General features: G+C 45.3%; 1 long non-coding RNA gene and 1 pseudogene across 2 annotated transcripts; one reads left to right on the forward strand and one right to left on the reverse strand.

The window, feature by feature from the left end:
- The first annotated feature begins 815 nt into the window (after positions 1–815).
- LOC127910941 (uncharacterized) lies at positions 816–5,475 on the forward strand. 2 transcript variants are annotated; one of them, XR_008076965.1, is made up of 3 exons: positions 816–2,016; positions 2,074–2,149; positions 2,188–5,475. It is a non-coding gene; the product is annotated as an uncharacterized LOC127910941 (long non-coding RNA). The 2 variants fall into 2 exon arrangements; XR_008076966.1 differs by having other exon boundaries at positions 2,074–2,130.
- LOC118401765 (kin of IRRE-like protein 1) overlaps positions 5,472–14,867 on the reverse strand; it is an 83,077-nt pseudogene continuing 73,681 nt past the window's right edge.

Here is a 14,867-nt window from a genome sequence, read left to right on the forward strand (position 1 = left end):
TGAATGAGAAGCCCATAGTGACAATAATACAGGAAACAGTCCTATTGGAACAATGACAGAATAGAAAATAACAGGATTGAGAATGAATTATATGGAGGAAATACACTCACTCAGACGTGCACATGCTCAGCCACACCCACTACAGGTGGGAGGAGCTATCGAAGAACAGACTCATTCTAATGTCTGGAATGGAATTGATGGAACGGAGTCAAACATGGTCTCCGTAAATTTGATTTGTTTGATGCCGTTACATTAATTCTATTCCAGACATTACAATGAGCCTGTCCTCCTATACCTCCTCCCACCCACCTCCACTGGTGTACACATACAGTGCCCCAGGTCCCATAGTACTATTGTCAAGCACTACTTTTGACTAGGGCTCTGGTCAACACTATATTGGGAATACAGATGTAGTTTGTAATTTGATCACTCTTTTATTGCTGGGAATTTTCCCGCACAGCAGAAAATGCAAACTTGTAGTGTATTTGAGGTTAAAAAGACTACTAAAGTTTGTAATTTCCACTGTAAAATGTCTGACTTGATTTGCCCCAACGAAAACATTATCAACCCCTACAACAAAAATGTCCATTAATTATAATTCACATTTCCTGTTGCTGCAGGATTATTTTCCTGCTCTAGCAAACTGGCTCAAATTAATATCCTACATCTATAGGGTTCCATTTGTGTCAATAATGGACGTATTTGGAGCCCTCTGTTAATTCAACAGCGGCATGAAGAATGATTGGACTCAGTCGGCTCATTCTTCATGTCCTATGGCCACATGATGGCTCCATGATTACATCCCAAATGGCATCCTATTCCTTATATAGGGCAACGGTTTTGACCAGGGCCCATAGGATTCTAGACAGAATTATTGCACTTGGTAAGGAATAGGGTACAATTTAGGACATAACCAGTCACTCTCTCTCTCTCAGTCTCTCCATCTTTCGCTTTCCCCATGTTTTCACAGCCCAACGTCCCCTTTCTATACACACACACACACACACACACACACACACACACACACACACACACACACACACACACACACACACACACACACACACACACACACACACACACACACACTGCTCAAAACACCAGGGTCAGAGGTCACGCATACACACAGTTGTACTGTAAACACAAATGGCTGCTGCATTGGTTTGTCTGCTTTGTTCATTTCTGTTGTTTTGTCTTTTGACTCCCATTAGATTAGAGATTCATAACACAACATAACCGGGATTCAATCCAAGATGTGTTGTGAAGCAAAGCATACTTTAAAAAATGTATTAATACGCTCAAACTATACACTCATTTATCGTGAATCCAATCGCTGCGAGCATCTGGGAAAAATGCCTTTACACTAGTGCGCTGCTCTCTAAGGCTCCTGGGATTGAATCCCGGCCTGAGACTGCTTCCAAACAACGTATGTAAATAAATCCTGGTCAGAGATAGCAGAGAACAGCTCAGAGCACCTTAGTACTGTCCACTGAGACCTGGGTTAGGCCTGGGTAGGATAGACATCTGTCCCATCTGGTGTGGCCTAATTGTGCATTAATTTTGGTCATGTAAGTGTATCACCACTCCCTTTGTCTGAGGCTAGTCCCAAATGGCACCCTATTCCATAAATAGTGCACTACTATTCACCAGATTCCTATGTGCCCTGGTGAAAAGCAGTGCACTATATAGGGAATAGGTTGGAAACCCCCGTTAGAAACAGAGGCCTACACAGACAACAAGTAAACGATACAGGACGTGTATAAAAGTTTAAACACCCTAGTGTCACCTTCATTGATGACATAATAACACCATGAATGTAATATGACAACTATAATACTGACTTCATATGTGGAAGGCATTTGATGAAATTATAAAATGGTGGATGAGGAACGAATAAAATTGAGTTTATGTAGGAAGTTATATCTTTTGAACAGAGGGCCAACCTGTCAAAAAGATGTTTATTTACAGCTAGCTATAATCTCTAATCTACTCCTATGTTTTCATCTGGAAGAAAAGGTGAGATCTGGGAGAAAAGGTGAAATCTGGGAGAAAAGGTGAGATCTGGAAGAAAAGGTGAGATCTGGGAGAAAAGGTGAAATCTGGGAGAAAAGGTGAAATCTGGGAGAAAAGGTGAGATCTGGAAGAAAAGGTGAGATCTGGAAGAAAAGGCGAGATCTGGAAGAAAAGGTGAGATCTGGAAGAAAAGGTGAAATCTGGGAGAAAAGGTGAAATCTGGGAGAAAAGGTGAGATCTGGAAGAAAAGGTGAGATCTGGAAGAAAAGGCGAGATCTGGAAGAAAAGGTGAGATCTGGGAGAAAAGGTGAGATCTGGAAGAAAAGGTGAGATCTGGAAGAAAAGGCGAGATCTGGAAGAAAAGGTGAGATCTGGGAGAAAAGGTGAGATCTGGAAGAAAAGGTGAAATCTGGGAGAAAAGGTGAGATCTGGAAGAAAAGGTGAAATCTGGGAGAAAAGGTGAGATCTGGAAGAAAAGGTGAGATTTGGGAGAAAAGGCGAGATCTGGAAGAAAAGGTGAAATCTGGGAGAAAAGGTGAGATCTGGAAGAAAAGGTGAGATTTGGGAGAAAAGGCGAGATCTGGAAGAAAAGGTGAGATTTGGGAGAAAAGGTGAGATCTGGAAGAAAAGGTGAGATTTGGAAGAAAAGGTATAAAGAAGAAAGTCAACAGGACCCCGGTAGAAACAGAGATCAAAGAGGGAGTTCTGACGGCTCTGATCCGTGGTTGGCAGCAACATTATAGTTACAAACCAAATGGAACCCTATTCCCTATATAGTGGACTACTTTTGATAAGGACCCATAGGGCTCTGATCGAAACACTATATATACGGTTGAAGTTGGAAGTTTACATACACATAGGTTGGAATCATTAAAACTTGTTTTTCAACCAATCCACACATTTCTTGTTAACAAACTATAGTTTTGGCAAGTCAGTTAGGACATCTACTTTGTGCATGACACAAGTACTTTTTCCAACAATTGTTTACAGACAGATTATTTCACTTATAATTCACTGTATCACAATTCCAGTGGGTCAGAAGTTTACATACACTATGTTGACTGTGCCTTTAAACAGCTTGGAAAATTCCAGAAAATGATGTCATGGCTTTAGAAGCTTCTGATAGGATAATTAACATAATTTGAGTCAATTGGAGGTGTACCTGTGGATGTATTTCCAGGCCTACATTCAAACTCAGTGCCTCTTTGCTTGACATCATGTGAAAATCAAAAGAAATCAGCTAAGACCTCAGAAAAAAATGATAGACCTCCACAAATCTGGTTCATCCTTGAGAGCAATTTTGACTGAAGGTACCACGTTAATACGCAAGTATAAAAACCATGGGACCACGTAGCCATCATACCGCTCAGGAAGGAGATGCGTTCTGTCTCCTAGAGATGAACGTACGTTGGTGCGAAAAGTGCAAATCAATCCCAGAACAACAGCAAAGGACCTTGTGAAGATGCTGGAGGAAACAGGTACACACGTATCTACAGTATATCCACAGTAAAACGAGTCCTATATCGACATAACCTGAAAGGCCGCTCAGCAAGGAAGAAGCCACTGCTCCAAAACCGCCATAAAAAAAGCCAGACTACTGGTTGCAACTGCACATGGGGACAAAGATCCTACTTTTTGGAGAAATGTCCTCTGGTCTGATGAAACAAAAATAGAACTGTTTGGCCATAATGACCATCGTTATGTTTGGAGGAAAAAGGGGGAGGCTTGCAAGCCGAAGAACACCATCCTAACTTTGAAGCACGGGGGTGACAGCATCATGTTGTGGGGGTGCTTTGCTGCAGTAGGGAGTGGTGCATGTCACAAAATAGATGTCATCATGAGGAGGGTAAATTATGTGGATATATTGAAGCAACATCTCAAGACATCAGTCAGGAAGTTAACGCTTGGTTGCAGATGGGTCTTCCAAAATGGACAATGACCCCAAGTTGTGGCAAAATGGCTTAAGGACAACAATGTCAAGGTATTGGAGTGGCCATCACAAAGCCCTGAGCTCAATCCTATTGAAAATTTGTGGGCAGAACTGAAAAAGCATGTGTGAGCAAGGAGGCCTACAAACCTGGCTCAGTTACACCAGCTCTGTCAGGAGGAATGGGCCAAAATTCACCCAACTTATTGTGGGAAGCTTGTGGAGGGCTACCCGAAACGTTTGACCCAAGTTAAAAAATGTAAAGGCAAGGCTACCAAGTACTAATTGAGTGTATGTAAACTTCTGACCCACTGGGAATGTGATGAAAGAAATAAAAGCTGAAATAAATCCTTCTATCTACTATTATTCTGACATTTCCCATTCTTAAAATAAAGTGCTGATCCTAACTGACCTAAGACAGGGAATTTAAACCAGGATTAAATGGCAGGAATTGTGAAAAACTGAGTTTAAATGTTTTTGGCTAAGGTGTATGTAAACTTCTGACTTCAACTGTATATATTTATTAATTTAACTCGGCAAGTCAGTTGAGAACAAATTCTTATTTACAATGACGGCCTACACCGGCCAAACACAAAAGACGCTGGGCCAATTGTGCGCTGCCCTATGGGACTCCCAATCACAGCCGGGTGTGATACAGACTGGATTCGAACCAGGGACTGTAGTGACGCCTCTTGCACTGAGATGCAGTGCCTTAGACTGCTACGCCACTCGGGAGCCCATATATAGAGAATAGGGCACAAAGATCCAATATGTTATGTATGGGTTCTATATGTCATTCTATGCATTAGCGTACCGAGGTGAAATAATGATGGTGAATTGCATGATCAGAGTTTACCCACAGCTACAGAGCCACTGTGTGTAGGCCTTCACATCCACCACTATAGAGCACTGTGCCCAATACCAGATGGGGTAAAGCAAAGTACCAAATATTATATCATACGTACAGGCCACTGTGGACAGACAGTACCAGCATTGGTCACTCAGCGCCAATCTCAAAAGTGCACCATTGCCAGCATCAAACTACAAGTTTGATGCTTTAGTTTCAAGACTACACCATCATGACTACATCCCAAAAGGCACCCTATTCCCTATATAGTACACTACTTTTGACAAGAGCTCTATGGTGAGCCAGTGAGCCCGTAGGGCTCTGGTCAAAAGTCGTGCACTATATAGAGGACAGGGTGCCATTTGGGACGCAGTCTTAGTCTACAACAACAACAACATGACCAGATAGAAACTCAGTGAATGAAACTGGACACAGAAGCCTCAGAACATAAACTCAGTGAATGAAACTGGACACAGAAACCTCAGAACATTGAATTGTAAAGTGAATGTCACCCAAACCTCTGAACCTTTGGTCTGCAACCCCCTTATAAAAATACTATCAAACTTTTCTGAATGTGTTGTTTTTTTTGTTGCTTCTTGTTCTTCTATTTAGGTATAAATATGGGGAAAGAGCTACTCTACTGTGCAAGTGACAGAGACACATACAATACTATTTGAAGGTTGGGGGTTGGGGGAATTTGTACAAAATGTAAAGATTCATTTTATTACAAAAGCTCTTTCCCCTGCTTCCCAAACACATCATATTAACCTCAGATGAGTGACATGTGGGGTAGATATGTACTGCGATGAGATAGAAAATACAGAGGAGGAGGGAGAAGCCTTTGAAGAAGCTACAGCTCTGTTCTTCCCCTATAGGTTGCTCAACATACTGTAAGTGGTATACTGTATACAAAACCCTATTTCATTGTCCATACAGTCCACACATACACCTCACTGTTACCATGGAGAGAGGTACCTCACGGTCACCATGGTTAGAGTTACCTCACTGTACCTTCTAGGTGTCAAGCACAAGGTCATTCTTCCTCTATCTTGTCAGATGTCAAATCGCAATATTGGTGTAATGGCTGTTATGCCATGATGCCTTTGTCTGTGTCCCAAATGACACCCTATTTACTATATAGTGCACTAGTTTTAACCAGAGCCCTATGAGCCTTAGTCAAAAGTAGTGCACTACATAGGGAATATGGTGAAATTTGGGAGACACCCCCATATTTCCCTTTCATTCACTTCTTGAAGCCCTAAGGCCATGCCGGTGGAGCAGTTTGTGGCAGCATGGAGAAGAAGCATGTTAAAAAGAGCTCCACATACAGAGAACAAGCTGTCGCCTTGCCTGAGCACCGCTGGGACGCAACACTGTCTCTTTCAACGTGTAACAGGTTGTGTGTGTGTTTCTGTGAATTTAAAGGCATGTAAGTGTGTGTTTCTGTGAATTTAACAGAGTGTAAGAGGGTGTGTGTGTGTGTGTGTGTGTGTGTGTGTGTGTGTGTGTGTGTGTGTGTGTGTGTGTGTGTGTGTGTGTGTGTGTGTGTGTGTGTGTGTGTGTGTGTGTGTGTTCCTGTGAATTTAAAGGAGTGTAAGAGGGTGTATAATAAGGAGAAAAGTTCAGCAGCTGTATCTGTACACAGTACGTTTATACAAGGTTATACTAAGGTTAAAATGATCTACCCCACTGATATTATATACAGAGATTGTGTGAGAGGAAAGAGAGAGGGGTGGAGAGTCCAATAGAGAAGAGATGGATCTGGACGCTGTCAATTAGCATGTAAGTAATCAAACTCTGCTGAATCCCCACCTAGTTTAAGAAAAGAACTTTCAGCCTCTCTTTCTTTTGTCATGTCTCCCCTCTTGGAGCTGAAGATTGAGAGAGACTGTGTCAGATTGTTTGCGTTTGTTAGTGTGTGTATGTATGCGATAAAGAAAGCTTAGAAAGAATAAATGTATCTCTCCAACAAGTGTGTGTGTTTGTGTGTGTGGCTGTGTTTATATGTATGTACGCATGTATGAAAACAAGTATCACTATGTATTACAGAATCCATCTCTCTCACACGTGTGTCTGCATCCTCTGAGTGTGTCTCTGGTTGTACTCAGTACCAGGAGGAGAGTAGTCAGTAGCAGGAGGAGAGTAGTCAGTAGCAGGAGGAGAGTAGTCAGTACCAGGAGGAGAGTAGTCAGTACTAGGAGGAGAAGTGTAAGAGAAGCGGGTGGTCCCATAATTCCCCAGCACAGTTTCAGGACCCGGACATGGGCCTTGGCCTTGGACTGGTCCTTGCACTGGCCCTGGTCCCACCCCTTGTCCAGTTGGGTAGACCTCATAGGCCGGCCCTCCTTCCAGGGGCGGGGCAAAGCCCACCCGATAGGTAGGGTACTGGGCGGGATAGCCATAGTTGTCATAGGTCAGCTGACTGTTGTTGTCCAATAGTCCGCAGTCTCCGGGGAAGTCGGTGGTCTGTGAGGCAGGATGGGCGGGGTGGGAGGGGTGGGCGGGGTGGTTGGTGGGCGGGACTTGGCTCGGGCCCGCCCTGGTGAAGGTGTTGAACTGGGGGTAGTTGGTGTGAGACATCCTGGATGGAGGTCTGGGGTCATAGCACCCTGCCCTTGACCCTGGGACTCCTGGGACCGCTCCTGCAGCCACCGCCCCTCCGGGACCCCCTGCTGGGCCACTGGAGGTAGCACCTGTAGCTCCCCCTGGAGGGTTGGAGGTCCGGAACTCTCCCTGGTACAGCATGGAGCGGGAGGACGGCCTGGCCTCGTCGTGGGTGGTCGCACGGACGTTATAGTAGCCGTTCGTTGGGTCCTAAGGACAAACATAATGAGGGAATAGCGAGTGATTTTTACATGGGTTTGAATTTGAGGTGTGGTCAGGGTTGGGGGCAATTCTAATTAAAGGCAGTGCATTCAGAAAGTGATTTACATTTAAAATAATAAAATGTAGTCATTGAAAATGAATGACATCTTTTCAATTATTGAATTGGAATTTCAGTTTACTTCCTGAATTGACTGCCTCCAATTGGAATTCACCCCAACCCTGTTTGGGCATATTTGAGGTGTGATGTAGTCATGTTGTGTGTTGTATTGTTGTAGAATAGGGATGAGGTGATAGTGAGCTTTTTTCTTATTACATGCAAGAGTGTTCCAATTTGAGGTGTTAGCATATCTGAGGTGTTAGCATATCTGAGGTGTTAGCATATCTGAGGTGTTAGCATATCTGAGGTGTTAGCATATCTGAGGTGTTAGCATATCTGAGGTGTTAGCATATCTGAGGTGTTAGCATATCTAAGGTGTGAGGTAGTTAGTATTAGTATTTTGTGTGATATGTTGTTGCGTATTGTGTTGTATGTACTGTACATATGAGGAGTTTGTTGGTTTGATGTAGGAGGGTATGAAGTGAGTAGCAGAGAGAGAGTTTACTCACCTTGAGTTCGTATTCCTCGCGGGTATCGAGCTCACTGCGCAGGTCCTGCTTCAGATCCATATCGTCTTTGAATGGCTGAGTGGAGGGAGAGAGGGAGACAGAGGGTAGAAACTAAACCATCAAACAACAAAACACACACAGAGAGAGAGAGACAGAGAGACAGAGAGAGAGAGGAAGGGAGAGAGAGAGAGAGAGAGAGGTGGGAGGGAAGAGGAAAACAGAATATCAGGTATTCATTTGATGAAAATGTTGTTTGACAAATGTTTGGTGAGTTGAAGATGTAACAGGACCATGGTGAAGCACATGAAGGTGAATTCAATCCCGTGGTTTTACTCTCAAACAACAACTAAAGGCTTCAGCACCTTCTAGCTTCTAGAACAATTTATGTCTTAAACAGTTATAATAGCTGTATTTCAAATGACAACCCATTTGGCCCGTGGCATTAGTCCCATCTTATATAGAGCTTTCTCAGTGTAGCCTAGTGCAGGTGTTCCTCAGTCTGAGAGAAGTCTAAGGGTTTGTCAAATGGCACCCTATTCCCTTTATAGTGCACTTCTTTCAGTTAGATGTAGTGCGCTATGTAGTGCATCCACTTGGAACACAACCTCAGTCTGTGAAGTCTAAGGCAACAGAGAACAGATGCCCCCCCCCCTTAATGCTTCATTTGATTGTTTTACCATGAAGTCTGTTGCTATATTTTAAATTAAGAAAAAAAAGGAACTGCAACACTAGAGGTTCAGGTTGGTTCTATTGGTTCTAAGCCATTGCACTTTAAATAATGTTTGATTTGATTTGATTTGACTCATAGCGGTGGGTGTTGGGTACTCACGGAATACATGGCCTTGACCATGCGCGTTGCCGTGGAAACACTGCCCGATTCCTCCTCCAGACTATGTGTCTCCTTGTTGACTGTCTCCACCTTGATGTCCGGCTTCCCCAGAGTGACCCCACGACGACCTGGAACCAGAACAAGACAGATGACTCATGAAGCGCCTAACAGAGCGCTTATGAAGACTTTATGTATGCTATATGAAGCCTTTATAAGCTGTTGTTCGTTTAAAGTGGGACAGACATCTGAATAACAGTACTTTTGGATCAACGTTTAGATCTACAGTACAACAAAAGAGAGAGAAAACAAGTCATTCTTATTCAGTTTTAAATAAGCGATCATGAATAAACACGTGACTATTTGTGGTTACACAGTACATTGTGAATAACTATATGAATGGCATCCACACACAGCCACACTCACATGCATCCACACATAGCCACACCCACATGCATCCACACACAGCCACACCCACATGCATCCACACACAGCCACACCCACATGTATCCACACACAGCCACACCCACATGTATCCACACACAGCCACACCCACATGCATCCACACACAGCCACACCCACATGCATCCACACACAGCCACACCCACATGCATCCACACACAGCCACACCCACATGCATCCACACATAGCCACACCCACCACACACAGCCACACCACATGCATCCACACATAGCCACACCCACATGCATCCACACACAGCCAGCCACCCACATGCATCCACACATAGCCACACCCACATGCCACACCCCATGCATCCACACACAGCCACACCCACATGCATCCACACATAGCCACACCCACATGCATCCACACACAGCCACACCCACATGCATCCACACACAGCCACACCCACATGCATCCACACACAGCCACACCCACATGCATCCACACACAGCCACACCCACATGCATCCACACACAGCCACACCCACATGCATCCACACACAGCCACACTCACATGCATCCACACATAGCCACACCCACATGCACACCAGCCACACAGCCACACACCACATGCATCCACACACAGCCCCAAATGTATCCACACACAGCCACAACCACATGCATCCACACACAGCCACACCCACATGTATCCACACACAGCCACACCCACATGCATCCACACACAGCCACACCCACATGTATCCACACACAGCCACACTCACATGTATCCACACACAGCCACACCCACATGCATCCACACACAGCCACACCCACATGCAACCACACACAGCCACACCCACATGCATCCCAAATGGCACCCTATCCCCTGTCTCCTGTCCCCTGTCCCCTTTCCCCTATCCCCAGTCCCCTGTTCCCTGTCCCCTGTCCCCTGTCCCCTGTCCCCTGTCCCCTGTCCCCCCCTGTCCCCTGTCCCCTGTCCCCTGTCCCCTATCCCCTGCCCCCTGCCCCCTATCCCCTATCCCCTGTCCCCTGTCCCCTATCCCCTATCCCCTGTCCCCTGTCCCCTATACCCTGTCCCCTGTCCCCTATTCCCCATAAATGTATAGGGCATGACTTTTGACCAGAGCCCTGTGGGGGGAATAGGGAGCCAGTTGGAACACGACCCACAAACATGTTGCATGCAGAGGGAGGGAGTAGTATCTGGTTGGTACACGACTCACTGCCTTTCCGTTGGCGGTAGAGGTAGAAGGCCAGAGCCAGGAGAAAGATCAGGAGCAGGATGGAGGATCCCACTGTTCCACCAGCTATAATCCCCACTGGTACTATATCTGTACAGACAGACAAACAGACATGGTTATACCAAACATTTCCCATACTATTAGTACTATCTCTGTACAGACAGACAAGAGAGACAGAGAGACATGGTTATACTTTTCAGGGAAGTTAGGAACAAATATACACAGGCAGTTAGGAAAGCTAAGGATAGCTTTTTCAAAGAGAAATTTGCATCCTGTAGTACAAACTCAAAAAAGTTCTGGGACACTGTAAAGTCCATGGAGAATAAGAACACCTCCTCCCAGTTGCCCACTGCTCTGAGGCGAGGAAACACTGTTACCACCGATAAATCCACTATAATTGAGAATTTCAATAAGCATTTCTCTACGGCTGGCCATGCTTTCCACCTGGCTACCCCTACCCCGGTCAACTGCCCGGCACCCTCCACAGCAACCCGCCAAAGCACCCACCATTTCTCCTTCACCCAAATCCAGATAGCTGATGTTCTGAAAGAGCTGGAAAAATCTGGACCCCTCCAAATCAGCCGGGCTAGACAATCTGGACCCCTACAAATCAGCCAGGCTAGACAATCTGGAACCTCTCTTTATAAAATTATCTGCCGAAATTGTTGCAACCCCTATTACTAGCCTGTTCACCCTCTCTTTTGTATTGTGTGGGATTCCCAAAGATTAGAAAGCTGCGGCGGTCATCCCCCTCTTCAAAGGGGGTGACACTGTAGACCCAAACTGCTACAGACCTATATCTATCCTACCCTGTCTCTCTAAGGTCTTCGAAAGCCAAGTTAACAAAGAGATTACCGACCATTTCGAATCCCACCGTACCTTCTCCACTATGCAATCTGGTTTCAGAGCTGGTCATGGGTGCATCTCAGCAACGCTCAAGGTCCTAAATGATATCATAACCGCCATCGATAAGAGACATTACTGTGCAGCCGTATTCATCGACCTGGCCAAGGCTTTCGACTCTGTCAATCACCACATTCTTATTGGCAGACTCGACAGCCTTGGTTTCTCAAATGATTGCCAAATGATTGCCTCGCCTGGTTCACCAACTACTTCTCAGACAGAGTTCAGTGTGTCAAATCGGAGGGCCTGTTGTCCGGACCCCTGGCAGCCTCTATGGGGGTGCGACAGGGTTAAATTCTCAGGCCGACTCTCTTCTCAATGATGTCACTCTTGCTGCTGGTGATTCTCTGATCCACCTCTACGTAGACGACACCATTCTGTATACTTCTGGCCCTTCTTTGGACACTGTGTTAACAACCCTCCAGGCAAGCTTCAATGCCATACAACTCTCCTTCTGTGGCCTCCAACTGCTCTTAAAAAGCAAGTAAAACTAAATGCATGCTTTTCAATCGATCACTGCCCGCAGCTACTCGCCTGTCCAGCATCATGACTCTGGACGGCTCTGACTTAGAATACGTGGACAACTAGAAATACCTAGGTGTCTGGTTAGACTGTAAACTCTCCTTCCAGACTCACATTAAGCATCTCCAATCCAAAATTAAATCTAGAAATCGGCTTCCTATATCGCAACAAAGCATCCTTCACTCATGCTGCCAAACATACCCTCGTAAAACTGACCATCCTACCGATCCTCGACTTAGGCGATGTCATCTATAAAATAGCCTCCAACACTCTACTCAGGAAATTGGATACAGTCTATCACAGTGCCATCCGTTTTGTCACCAAAGCCCCATACACTACCCACCACTGCGACCTGTACGCTCTCGTTGGTTGGCCCTCGCTTCATACTCGTCACCAAACCCACTGGCTACAGGTTATCTACAAGTCTCTGCTAGGTAAAGCCCCACCTTACCTCAGCTCACTGGTCACCATAGCAGCACCCACTCATAGCACGAGCTCCAGCAGGTATATCTCACTGGTCACCCCCAAAGCTAATTCCTCCTTTGGTCGCCTTTCCTTCCAGTTCTCTGCTGCCACTGACTGGAACGAACTGCAACAATCACTGAAGCTGGAGATTCCCATCTCCCTCACTAGCTTTAAGAACCAGCTGTCAGAGCAGCTCACAGATCACTGCACCTGTACATAGCCCATCTGTAAACAGCCCATCGACCTACCTACCTCATCCCCATGCTGTATTTATGTATTTATCTTGCTCCTTTGCACCCCAGTATCTCTACTTGCACATTCATCTCCTACACATCTACCATTCCAGTGTTTAATTGCTATATTGTAATTACTTCACCACCATGGCCTATTTATTGCCTTAACTCCCTTATCTTACCTCATTTGCACTCACTGTATATAGACTTTTTGTTTTATTTATTTATTTATTTTTGCTCTATTGTATTATTGACTATGTTTTGTTTATTCCATGTGTAACTCTGTGTTGTTGTATGTGTCGAACTGCTTTTCTTTATCTTGTCCAGGTCACAGTGGTAAATGAGAACTTGTTCTCAACTGGCCTACCTGTTTATTTAACCTATAAAGGTTCAATAGAAAAATGTAAAAAATGTAAATACCAAAACTTTCCCATACTATTCAATACTGAAATCTTTGCCAGTAAACGTCTCAGAGAAGTATGTGCCACCCCCCTTTTCAAGAATCAATGGCTATATCATTCTTCAGTTATAAAGAAGAATGTACCAAGATTGCCCCTTTAATTAAGACATACCTTTCTCCTCCAGGGTGATGATCATGGTCCCGGGTCCGAAGGAGTTCCAGGCGGTGCAGTTGTACGGAGAGTGGAAGTCAGACTCCATGACGTTGTTGATGGTGAGGGTGGAGAGAACAGCTCCTCCCTGGGAGTGAGGTTTACTCTGCTCCACCGTGTACCTCTCCAACAGAGTCCCCTTCTCCTTCTCCCACACGTTCTCCTTCCACGCCCACACCTGGAGGGAAACACACACACACACACACACACACACACACACACACACACACACACACACACACACACACACACACAATTAGGGAGTCAAATGGAGAATAGAAAAGTGCAGAGTCCTGGTTGAGCATTTGTCATATATGACTTGACTATCGGAAACGGGTTCAATCCCCTCGTCTACCGTTCCCTTCTGATTTCCTTACCGTCTGAAGGAAGCGCCAAAACACAATAACAAAACATCTTTATACTGTATAGAGAGGCGTATACACACACACACAGACACACACACACACACAGACACACACACAGACACAGACACACACACACACACACACACACACACACACACACACACACACACACACACACACACACACACACACACACACACACACACACACACACACACACACACACACACCGGGCTGAGGCAGGTGTACATGAGCAATAAAGAGTCTAGCAGGTTTTTCTACTTTAAATCTGTTGAAGTAGTTACACTATTAAATATGGAGTGTGAATATATGAAATATGCAGCGGCCCACATGTTGTGCTAATGTACCTTTTAACCCCCCCCCCAAAAAAGAAAAAGGCAAATTGGCTGGAGATGGGGGAGGAAAAAGAAACGAAAGATTTTAACTCATCCCCTCCGCTCCCCTTCCCCCCTACTCCCCCACCCCACCCCGGTCTACTTTCTGACACTCACACAGCACCCTGCTTCATATTTAATAGGTCTTGTGTCTCTGCGTTAAGCTAAAACCATAACGTCGTATCACATTATACGCTCCGGGTACTCACTGGCTCAATCCCAATAGCATCCGATAGCACACTACCTTTGATCGGACCTCTGGTCAAAAGTAGTGCACTATAAAGGGGAAAGGGTGTCATTTGGGACACAGGCACTACAAATGGAGTGGAGGACTTTCTTTTTTTTTCAACCACAGATTAGTTTCATGTCTCTCTGCTGTTGTCGTGGATAATTGACGCTGAAAGGTACAGGATTTTACTCGACGATCTCCCCTCCCCTCTCACACCTGATCCGTCAACCTCATGTCATCCCCCTCTCACACTATCCATCAACCTCATGTCGTCCCCCTCGCACACTGTCCATCAACCTCATGTCGTCCCCCTCGCACACTGTCCATCAACCTCATGTCATCCCCCTCTCACACTATCCATCAACCTCATGTCGTCCCCCTCGCACACTGTCCATCAACCTCATGTTATCCCCCCTCCCACACTGTCCATCAACCT

The sequence above is a fragment of the Oncorhynchus keta genome, chromosome 23 (assembly GCF_023373465.1).
Source record: "Oncorhynchus keta strain PuntledgeMale-10-30-2019 chromosome 23, Oket_V2, whole genome shotgun sequence".
Classification (NCBI taxonomy): Eukaryota; Metazoa; Chordata; class Actinopteri; order Salmoniformes; family Salmonidae; genus Oncorhynchus; species Oncorhynchus keta.